Source organism: Ammospiza nelsoni, chromosome 6 (assembly GCF_027579445.1).
Source record: "Ammospiza nelsoni isolate bAmmNel1 chromosome 6, bAmmNel1.pri, whole genome shotgun sequence".
Lineage (NCBI taxonomy): Eukaryota > Metazoa > Chordata > Aves > Passeriformes > Passerellidae > Ammospiza > Ammospiza nelsoni.
In genome coordinates, this window is record NC_080638.1 from 62875945 (window position 1) to 62885951 (window position 10007).

At 52.3% G+C, this 10007-nt stretch overlaps 1 protein-coding gene across 1 annotated transcript in view; it reads right to left on the minus strand.

The window, feature by feature from the left end:
• Positions 1 to 8519, minus strand: part of FRMD6 (FERM domain containing 6) — a 47292-nt gene extending 38773 nt beyond the window's left edge. Inside the window, exon 1 of the mRNA XM_059473542.1 lies at positions 8414 to 8519. The gene's annotated coding sequence lies outside the window, so the exon portion shown is untranslated. The remainder of the gene's footprint in view (positions 1 to 8413) is intronic.
• Between the last annotated feature and the right edge of the window lie 1488 nt (positions 8520 to 10007).

A 10007-nucleotide genomic window follows, 5' to 3' on the forward strand; every position in this document is an offset into this window, starting at 1 on the left:
ACTCTGAGTTTTCCACCCTGTGATATCACACAATTCTGTTCAAACTCCCCACCCACAATCCCAGTTCTGCCATTCCATTCTGGAAGTTTTTCCACAGCCCTCAGGTCAGTGCAGTGTTCTCCTGGGGGTCAGAGCCTGGCAGCACAGAAAGCCCAAAATTCTCAGCAATTCCCAGGGTCCTGAGAAGCCCCCAGCAGGAGTGGGCAGCCCAGGGAATGCCTGGCCGGGGAATTTCCCTGGCTGACCCACGGGATGGGTGCCAGGGCTGCGGGGCAGGGCTGGGGCTGCTGCTGCTGCCCAGCTGATCAAAAGGCCACTGGGACGTGTCTGTCTGTCCATGGACAGGACATGCCGGGCTGGTCCTGCTCCAGGTGCCACGGGGAAGGAGGGAATGACATTCAAAACAGCCTCAAATCCCAACAGGAGCGGGATGGGAGGGAGACAGCATGGCACGGAGGCAGCTTTGCTTATGCTAATGGGGGAGAAGAGTCTGCAAACAGCTCCAGGTGAGAAGATTGGGCTGGGATTTTCCATGGGCAATCAGCCAGCCCCGATCCCTTTTATCTGCTCTCGGGAATGTCTGATTCCTGGGGGGATGGCTGCTCCTCACCCCGAGGCTCTCCAGCATCCTTGAGTTGCAGCATCCATGGGCCCCATTCCCCAGGTCGGGGGTTTTGGGGGAATTTGGCTGCCCCTGAGCACCTCATTCCTGCAAACATCTGCAGGAGAACTGGGGAGAAGCTGGATAAGCAGCACAGGCTCCACCCACGGTGTTCCAGAGGATTTGGGGTTATTTTGGGGAAGAAACACAGCATCATTTTGTTTTCTATTTCCAAGGGCTTTCATGGGGAGGGGGAATTGTGCAGAGAGGTCCTTCCCCCTCCACAGCCCCATCCCAGCAGGATCAGCTCCCTGATGGTGGTGGCAAACCCCTCCTGAGTCATTTACCTGCTTTAAATCCATCAGGATATAAAGCTGAGGTGATTTTTTCATAGCACAAGCTACTTATACTCTGAGCTGTGTTCCCACACTGTCACTCCCTTTAATTTTGGGGGATCAGATAGCTCCTATCAGCCCTGCTAACTCTGCTGGCTGCCCAGCAAGTCTTGCTCTGGGCTTACAGAGGCATCTCTAGGAAAGATAAGCAAGATAAAGGAATTGCACACCCCAAAAGACAAGAAGAGGCTCCACAAGTGCAGTGGGAACACCTGCCTCCCTGACTCCAGGACTGGTTTTGCAATCAGATCTCCCAGAGAATGAACTCACACAAAGAACATGGAAAACCAGCAAAGGCCCCATTTTTCCCTCATCTGGGCAATTCCCAGAGGTGGGTTTGCAGACCTGGAGAGCAGGAAAATATAAGTCACTTGTGCAATGGGCTGTGTGATGCTGTCAAGTGCTCAGGGAGATCTTTCAGGGAAGGGAAAGCGAGTTGGGAGCAGAGCAAAAGTAATTTTTTCCCTTTTTCTACCCAAAAGCTCTTCCTGACACTGAGCAGACCCTGCTCAGAGAACACCTCAATAAACACTTTCCTTCCCAGGCTGCACATGAACTTCTCACAAAAAAATAATCAGTGTTCCTTTGATGAATCATTTGCATTCAAGGTAATTAAACTTTAATCAGCAAAGCCAAAGAAAATGAGGAGTTTTTTTTTTTCTCCAGCAGAGATGAGATAGAGCTGGACCTGATTCCTATCAAACCCAACACTGCCCAGCTCCTCCAGGTCTCTCCATCTCTTGTGGGAAACAGGGTGAGGAAGAACAAAGGGTGCTAGGAAACAGCAGGATAATCCATGGGTTTTCCAAGTGAAATGGCAGCGCTGAGTTCATGGGGATAAAAATTCCCTGCTCCTCCCTGTCTGCTTTCTGGTGCCTCACTTGAAAACCCTCAGTGCTGGAAAAACCCTCCCCACCCAGGCAGGGCAGCCGAGGGCAGGGGAGCTGCTCATTACCTGGGCTGGCTGGGCTGCTGGGAATGAGGCTGCTCCCTTTCCCTTTCTGTCCTCTCCCTCTCTCCATCCCCATCCTTGTCCCCATTCCCATCAGATTCCCATTCCTACCTTGTCCCTGTCCCCATTCCTGTTCCCATCCCTGTGCTTGTTCCTATTCCCATCTTTATCTTTGTTCCTGTCTCCATTTTTGTCATCATTCCCATCCCTTCTCCATGTTCATCCTCATACTTATGTTTGTCTCTGTCTCTATTCCCATCCTATTTTTAGTCCCATTTCCATCCCTATTCCTTTTCCCATCTCTATCCCAATTCCTACAACTGTTCCTATGCTTCTTTATGTCCCCATTCCTATCCCCACCTTTATCCTTGTTCCCATCCTTATCCTTGTTCCCATCACCATTCCCATCCCCATCCCCGTCACCATTTCCATCCCCAGTTTTGTCACCATGTTTGTCTCTGTCCCTATTCCCATCCCTATCCTTATTCCCATTTCCATCCCTAGTCCTTTTCCCATCTCTATCCCAATCCCTACACCTGTTCCTATGCTTGTTCCTGTCCCCATTCCTATCCCCATCCTTATCCTTGTTCCCATCCCCATTCCTGTCACCATTTTCATCCCCATTTCTGTCACCATGTTTCTGTCTATCCCTATTCCCATTTCCATCCCTAGTCCTTTTCCCATCTCTGTCCCAATCCCAATCCCTACACCTGTTCCTATGCTTGTTCCTGTCCCCATTCCTATCCCCATCCTTATCCTTGTTCCCATGCTAATCCTTGATCCTATCCCCATGCTTGTTCCTGTTCCCATCCTTATTCTTGTTCCCATCCTTATTCTTGTTCCCATCCTTATCCTTGTCCTCTTCCCCATTCCTGTCACCATTTTCATCCCCGTTTCTGTCACCATTCCCATCCCCTTCTCCATGTTCATCCCCATCCTTATGTTTGTGTCTATCCCTATTCCCATCCCTATCCTCACTCCAATTTCCATCCGTGTTCCTTTTCCCATCTCCATTTCCTGTATCCATTTCCATCCCTTTCCCAGTGGGGGACAGACCCTCTCCTCCCTCTCCCCCAGCAGCTGGAGTGGTTGCAGGTTTTTTTAGCCAGCCCTGTTTTTTATCAGGATTTCAGTTAAATCCCAGGTTTCCTGCTAAATTCCAGCTTTTTTTTGTGAGGACAAAGCTGTGCAGAGCTCAGCCAGGCTGTGGGACCCAGCTCAGGCACTTCCCTGAGGGATAAAACTCTGGGAAGCAGAGATGGATAATCCTGATCTGGTGGGTGACATCCCTGCCCATGGGGTCCCTTCCCACCCAGACCACCATGGGGTTCCAGGAGTCTGTGAAGAACATGGATATGGAGCAAAACCAGCCCTGGGGACAGTTTGCAAACCAGCAAGAATTCCTCTGCTCCCTGCAATCCCCAGCAAACTTCCCCTCTGCTAATAACTCACTGGGATGTCACAATAACAGCCTGCACCCTTCCTGTGGGTGCAGCTCCTCTGCCAGGGACAATGGCTGGAAAAATAACCTCAATCCTTTCATTTTAGGGCTAAAATTGTGTCTTAGTAGGGAAAAGGCTGGGATGGAACCTGGATCTTCTGCTGGGAGCAGCGTGGGTCCTCCCTGCCACCCACTGCATGGACAGGGGACTGTGGGAAATAAGCTGATAGGCCAAGAAATGCATTGTAATTAAGAAATAGTTGGCTTCTGATTGTGATGGTGTGAATTATATATATTATATATTCACCCTTCACATGAAACTAAAAATAAAAATTTTAAAAACACTTCTCAGTTGTCCCGTCTCTGGGTCAGAAAAGAGCTTAATCCAACAGGGGACCAAGAGCTGGGCCTCTCTGCAGGAAGAGTGATGTTTTTGGGGGTGGGTGATGGGGATATTTATGGTATGGAGGTCCCCAAAGTTTGCTTTGCAGGAAAGATGGAGGAGAGGGCTTGTTGTGAAGGGAAGGGAAGAGAGGAGGAGGAAATGCAAACTAATTAACTAATAAATATGCTGGGTTGGCTCGGGGCAGCAGGAGAGCAATCCAGAGGGCTGACTCACTCTGACTCAGGCAGAGGAGTGGGATGGAATCTGGCTCAGGAGCATCTCCTGCCTCAGCCATGCTGCCAGGACTCAGGGGCTGATCCCAAACCTGACAGGGCTGAGCATCCTGTGGGGACCTTCTTCATGTGGGCTTTGCTTTCTTTGGAGAAATCACACTCTCGAGGGAAACAAAGCTAAATTCACCAGCTGGAACGAGCAGCTGAAATGGAGTCAGGCTTTAGGATGCAATTCCCTGTCACTCCATTTCTACCTTAAAATCAGGACAGGTGGGAAATTCCCCTTGACGCAGCCAAAGCAACCGTGGCTGTGGGAGGAGATGATGGTGTCACCAGTGCTGGGATGCCAAACATGAATCCCAAAGGCATAAAAAATGTCCAGAGCCAGCAGGATGACCAAAGGAATCATGGAATCAAATAATCCCAGAATGGTTTGGGTTGGAAGGGACATTAAAGATCATCTCATTCCATCCCTGCCTGGCAGGGACACCTTCCACTATCCCAGGTTGCTCCAAGTCCTGTCCTTGGACACTTCAAGGGATCCAGGGGCAGCCACAGCTGCTCTGTTCCAGGACCTCCCCACCATCACAGGGAAGAATTCTTTTCCAATATCCCATCTGACCCTGATCTGAGCAAAGTTACACCCCCTTGTTTTGTCCCTCTAGCTCCTCATCCAAAGCCCCTCTTCAGCTCTCCTGGAGCTCCTTTAGGCTCTGGAAGGGGCGCTGAGCTCTCCCTGGAGCCTTCTCCTCTCCAGCTCTCCCAGCCTGGCTCTAAGGGAGCAGAGCAGCTCCAACCCTTGGAACAACCTCATGACTTTCCCTGGGCTTGTTCCAGCAATTCCAATCTTTCTGATGCTGCAGCTCTGCAGGTGGGGTCTCACCTGTGTGGATCAGAGAAGCAGAATCCCCACTTTCCCTGCTGCCCCCGCTGTGGGCTCAGCCCAGCACCCAGCTCCATTTTGGGGCTCCCAACCCACATGGGGGCCTCACACTGAACTCCTCACCCACCAACACCCCCAAATCCTTCTCCTCAGCGCTCCCCTACCTCCATTCTCTGCCCAGCCCGTGCAGGGACGGCTCTGAGGAGATGGAAGGAGCCGGGCCCTGCGGGGAGGCCGTGCGGGCCCGGCATGTCGGAGCAGGCCGCCAGGGAGGTGCTGCCTTCCCCCGGCTCCTGCTCGCCCCGGCTTCGCCCCGTTCCTGCCCGATGACTGCCTGGGATTGCTTCACCCCACACGCTCCAGCCCTGCGGCAAAAGTTCCCCTTGGCACCCACTCCCTGCTCCCCTTGGTGCTGCCCCAGGGACGGGCACGGCCGTGGATCCATCGAGGCGTGGGGGATGTGGGTGCGTGGCCTGAGATGTGGGCAAGGGCATCACGTCTCTGCACGCCCACTTCCAAGAGGCTGTGCCAAAATGTTTGGAGGAGATGAGGCTCCTCCATCAGTGCCCTGATATTCCCCCTGCACCCCACAATAAGTGACAGCGTGCTCTTGGTGAGATGAGTTCAGTGAGACAATCCTACCCTCAGCACAGGCATGAAGGAAAACAGAGAGAAAAAAAATTCTGCAGTCAGCTTAGGTTTTTTCCCACCCCCAGAGGCTTTTGCATAGACTTTCTTTATTTTTTTTTTCTATTTTATTTGTTCTCGCTCCCTTTTTTCTTTTTCAAAATATTTTCAACCGACGCGTTACTGAAGTCGTTTGCCTCCTGACAAAACCCGGGCTGCCTGCCAGCGCATATTTCTGATAATTCATCCATTATTAAATGAAATCAAAGATAGGAGTTTAAAGGAAAAAAAAAAAGCCATGGGAGTGCTTGCATCTGAAAGAGAGAGGCTGTTTACAGCTGGGCTGGGAGTTTCTTCCATGGCAAAAAGATCTCCCCAGGGAAAACCAACCCAAAATGCCTGCCCTGCTCCTCACACTGCAAACATCTCTGTGTGGCCGTGCGAAAACCCAGGGATTCTATGAAGTTTTTCTGCCTGGATTAAGGTGATTCCATCCTGACTTGGGTGGGTGCTGCTGGATGTTCGTTCCCCTTCCTCAGGGAGAGCCTGCAACCCCTGGCCAGAGACAGCCTGACTGGATCAGCCGGTCCTCTCCAAACCGGAGCGAGAGGAAAATCTGATGGAGAGGGAGGGGCCCAGCAATTACAGTCTTTTCTTTTTAATAACCCTCGCTGCTTCCCCGAGTCCATATTTACATCCTTGGCACCAAAGTAGTAATTAAAGTCTCTCCACTCAGGTCTAAACAACAGCAGACCCTCCTGTCATTAAAAGAAGAGGCAAAGCTGAAAATAAACCTGATTTTTATGGCTTTGGAGCCTCAAACCTCTCTCTATCAGCTGACTGGGCAGCAGGTTTTAGGGTCACACCTCAGTGCTTTGCTAGGACATGGATAAGCTGCATCTGTCTTCATGGGATGCTGGGGTGGAAAACTATGTGGAAAACTCCTCCATGCCACTGGTCCCTTCTTGTGCCATTTTTTGGCCATTTCCACTGCCCATGATGGAATTAATGGGCTTTGGGGTCTGCAGACACCAGCTAAAGGACTGAGCCATGGTCGTGCCAGGAGCTGCTCAAACCCTCTTGCTCTAAAGAAGCTATCAAAAAAACCTGTGAGAAAATTAATTATTCACTTAGAGTGCTAATTAAGCTGATTTGCTCTGTGAGGGCATTGAAGGAAATGAGCTGGAGAAGCTCTTAATTGTTTAAAAAGAGCAATCCTACAAACACTCCTCCCAGGCTGCTCTGCTTGCCAAGAGAGCCTGGTCCCGTGTTCCACCAGGTCCAGAGGAGTTTCATGGAATGGTTTGGGTTGGGTGAGGCATTACAGACCACCTTGTTCCACCCCTTTTCCAAGGGCAGGGACACCTTCCACTATCCCAGACTGCTCCAAGCCCTGTCCAACCCGGCCTTGGACACTGCCAGGGATCCAGGGGCAGCCACAGCTTCTCTGGGCACCCTGTGCCAGGGCCTCACCACCCTCAGAACCTGGAATTCCTTCCCAATATCCCATCTAGCTATCTATCCCTGCCCTCTGGCACTGGGAGCCATTCCCTGGCTCCTGTCCCTCCATCCCTTCTCCCCAGCCCCTCTCCAGCTCTCCTGGAGCCCCTTCAGGCCCTGCTCAGGCTCCCTGGAGCCTTCTCTTGTCCAGCTGGACACCCCCAGCTCTCTCAGCCTGGCTCCAGAGCCTTGGAGCACCTTCATGTCCTCCTCTGGACTCGCTCCAGGAGTTTGACAGTATCTGTGCCAACATCAACCTTGCAGATGATCAGCCACGAGCCCTTGTCCCTAAAATGTGTGACCCAATACAATCCAGAGGGGGTCCCTGCCAAAAACACCCAAGGAACGCCTGCCATTCACACATATAAAAACCCAAAAGCCACAGGCAGCTTGGAATTCAGCAATCCCAGCTCATTCCTCAGGTTATGGAAGCTGGGAAGCAACAGGCAGCAGGACCCGAAGGCAGAGCGCTGCACCCACTGCCCAAAGCACCCTTGGGTGGGTGGCTGTGGAAGAGGGAGCTCTGTGTGCCCTGTGCCAAGGGAACAGGCTCCCTCCCAGCTGCTGGGTGCAGGGTGGGAGCAGAGGTGCCCCCAGGACCTCACCCAGCCTCCCACAGCAAGGAGTGGTGCCCTGCCCACACCCAGCCTTGCCCTCCCACTCCCACCAGCATTTCGCTTCGATCCCACCTCACCGGGATCTTCCCCTCTTGTCCTGTAGGGGTTGGTGGAGGAAAACTCCCCATGTCACGTGGCAGAGAACAAAAGGAGCTGTTTTTAACCCAATGGATTCGTCTGTGACAGGAGCAGGGCGATGCCACACCAGCCTCCCTTCTCCCATAGGAATCAGTCAGGCACAAACATGGTGGGTTTGCTGGCAAGGAGCACATCCCATCCTCTCCATCCCTTCCACCTCTGGCAGCTGCCAGGATGGGACAAATGTGGGGCTTGGTGCAGGCAAAAGATGGAAATCACACGAACAAAACCAAGGGAAAAGCCAAGATCCAAGCAAACAGCATTGCACAGGAGCTCGGGGTTTTCCCGAGGCCATACCATCCTCCACAAGAATTCCCAGATATCTTCACCATTCCTGGCACAGCTCTTGTGCCAAAAATGCCATGACAAAGGAAAAACACGGCCACAAGGAGCATGGCTGCCAATGCTTGGCCAACCATGAGCTCCGCAGGAGAAAGCAAAGCTTTCTGACACCGAGATCCTCTGCTGAGTTTACAGCAGGTGGGAAGGATTTCTCAAGCCATGGGAAACACCTGGATAGGTACCTCGCAGTCAACACCACAGCCCCACATCTCTGATGTCCCCACCAGTAGCAGGTCACCACCTGCCCCGCCACTCCCTTCCATCCCCAACACCACTGAAACAGGCCCTCATTTTCCTACCTGGTGCCGGGAACATCTACGAGTCAGGTTCCTCCAGCAGCTCCATGGCGAGCTCAGCGTTGTCTCAGCACAGCTGGAAGATAAAGCCACCAAGAACAAAGCTCAGTGTCCCTGCAGAGGTGGCGTTCCTCAGGGCAGGTTCCTCCTGTGTGGCCGCTGGGAGCCCATCCCGAGGGAGCCGTGGGGCTCTCCACGTCCTGCTGGGCTGGTGGGGCGCCGGGATCCCTGGGAATCGTGTTCTGCTTGGAAGGACCAACCCTTTTTGACTGGTGTCCAAGCCCAAAGCGCGTGTTCTTACCTGCTCGCTGGAAGACAGGGGAAGGCTGGACCACCTTTCCGAGAAACACATGGATCTCAGCAGGGTGTGGACGTCCTGCTCCTCACCCAGACACTGTTTGGGAGAAAAGGGGGCTGCGAAGTTGTGGGAATTTGGAGGAAAGAGGTCGGAGGTGCGAACGCTCCTGCGGCTGGAGCCAGCAGGGCTCTGCTGGTTGGTTCACAGCAGAGCTGTGATCAACAGGGATGGGGATGTCAAGCTGGGACTTGTCTCCTCGGCAAGGAGAGGGAACAGCAGAGATTACTAAGCGATGCAGGAATGTGGTTTGTTTAATATGAGCCATCAACACAGAAGAGTAAAATAATGACAGATGTGTAATCACATTTCCTGAGTCTAAAACCATGAGATCGAGAATTTAAACACCACTTTTCCCAAGATCAAGAAGAGGAGCCGTTTGGCTAAGAACTGATTTGGTTACTAATTTCCTTGGCATTAAATCAGCTGTTTCCCAAATCTCTTGACAGGCTTTGCTCCAAGGACGGGGCTGGTCCCTGCCTTGCTTTGATGTGAGGGTAAGCAGAGAGGGAAGATGCTTTGGAAACAGGGATTCACCAACTGACCGAGCTGGCCTGGATCAGAGTCTCCTCAGCGTTGCTTAATTGGTTTATTTTAATGAAAGATGGCGAGATAAATTTCACATGGATCTTTATCGGGGGAGCGGCCAGTGGTGGGAGACACAAATCCAGAGCTGGGTTCATCCAACCTTCCAAGGGCAGGATGGAGGAAAGGAGACCCCTTTCCCCACCATGGAAAAACAGAATTTCTGCAAGCTTGGATTGCAGAAGATATCTGGTGGCTGAGGGACACCAGACCTGTGACCCACCAAGAATGGGGGATGAAATCTCTGCTCAGCCCCTGTACATGGCACTGTCCCAAAGGTCACAAGGGTGCAGGATCTGGGAGGGAGAGGTTCCATGGCAGGGTAGGGATGGAAGGGAATGGTGTCATTTGCTTGTCAGATGTTTCCATTCATCTCTTGAGATCAAAAGTGGGAAAAACACAAAAACACTGAGTAGGGAAGGTGCTGCTGGCACGGGAGCTGGCCTTAGAGGGACTGCAGTCTGGTTCTCCTCTGGATTTGGGAAGTGTGTTCTCTATCCCAAAGGAAAGGCTGAGAGACCGGGGGTGTTCACCTGGAGAGGAGAAGGCTCCAGAGAGCCCCTTCCAGGGCTAAAGGGCTCCAAGAGACCTGGAGATGGGCTGGGGACAAGGGATGGAGGGACACAACAAGGAGGAACAGCTTCCTACCCACAGATG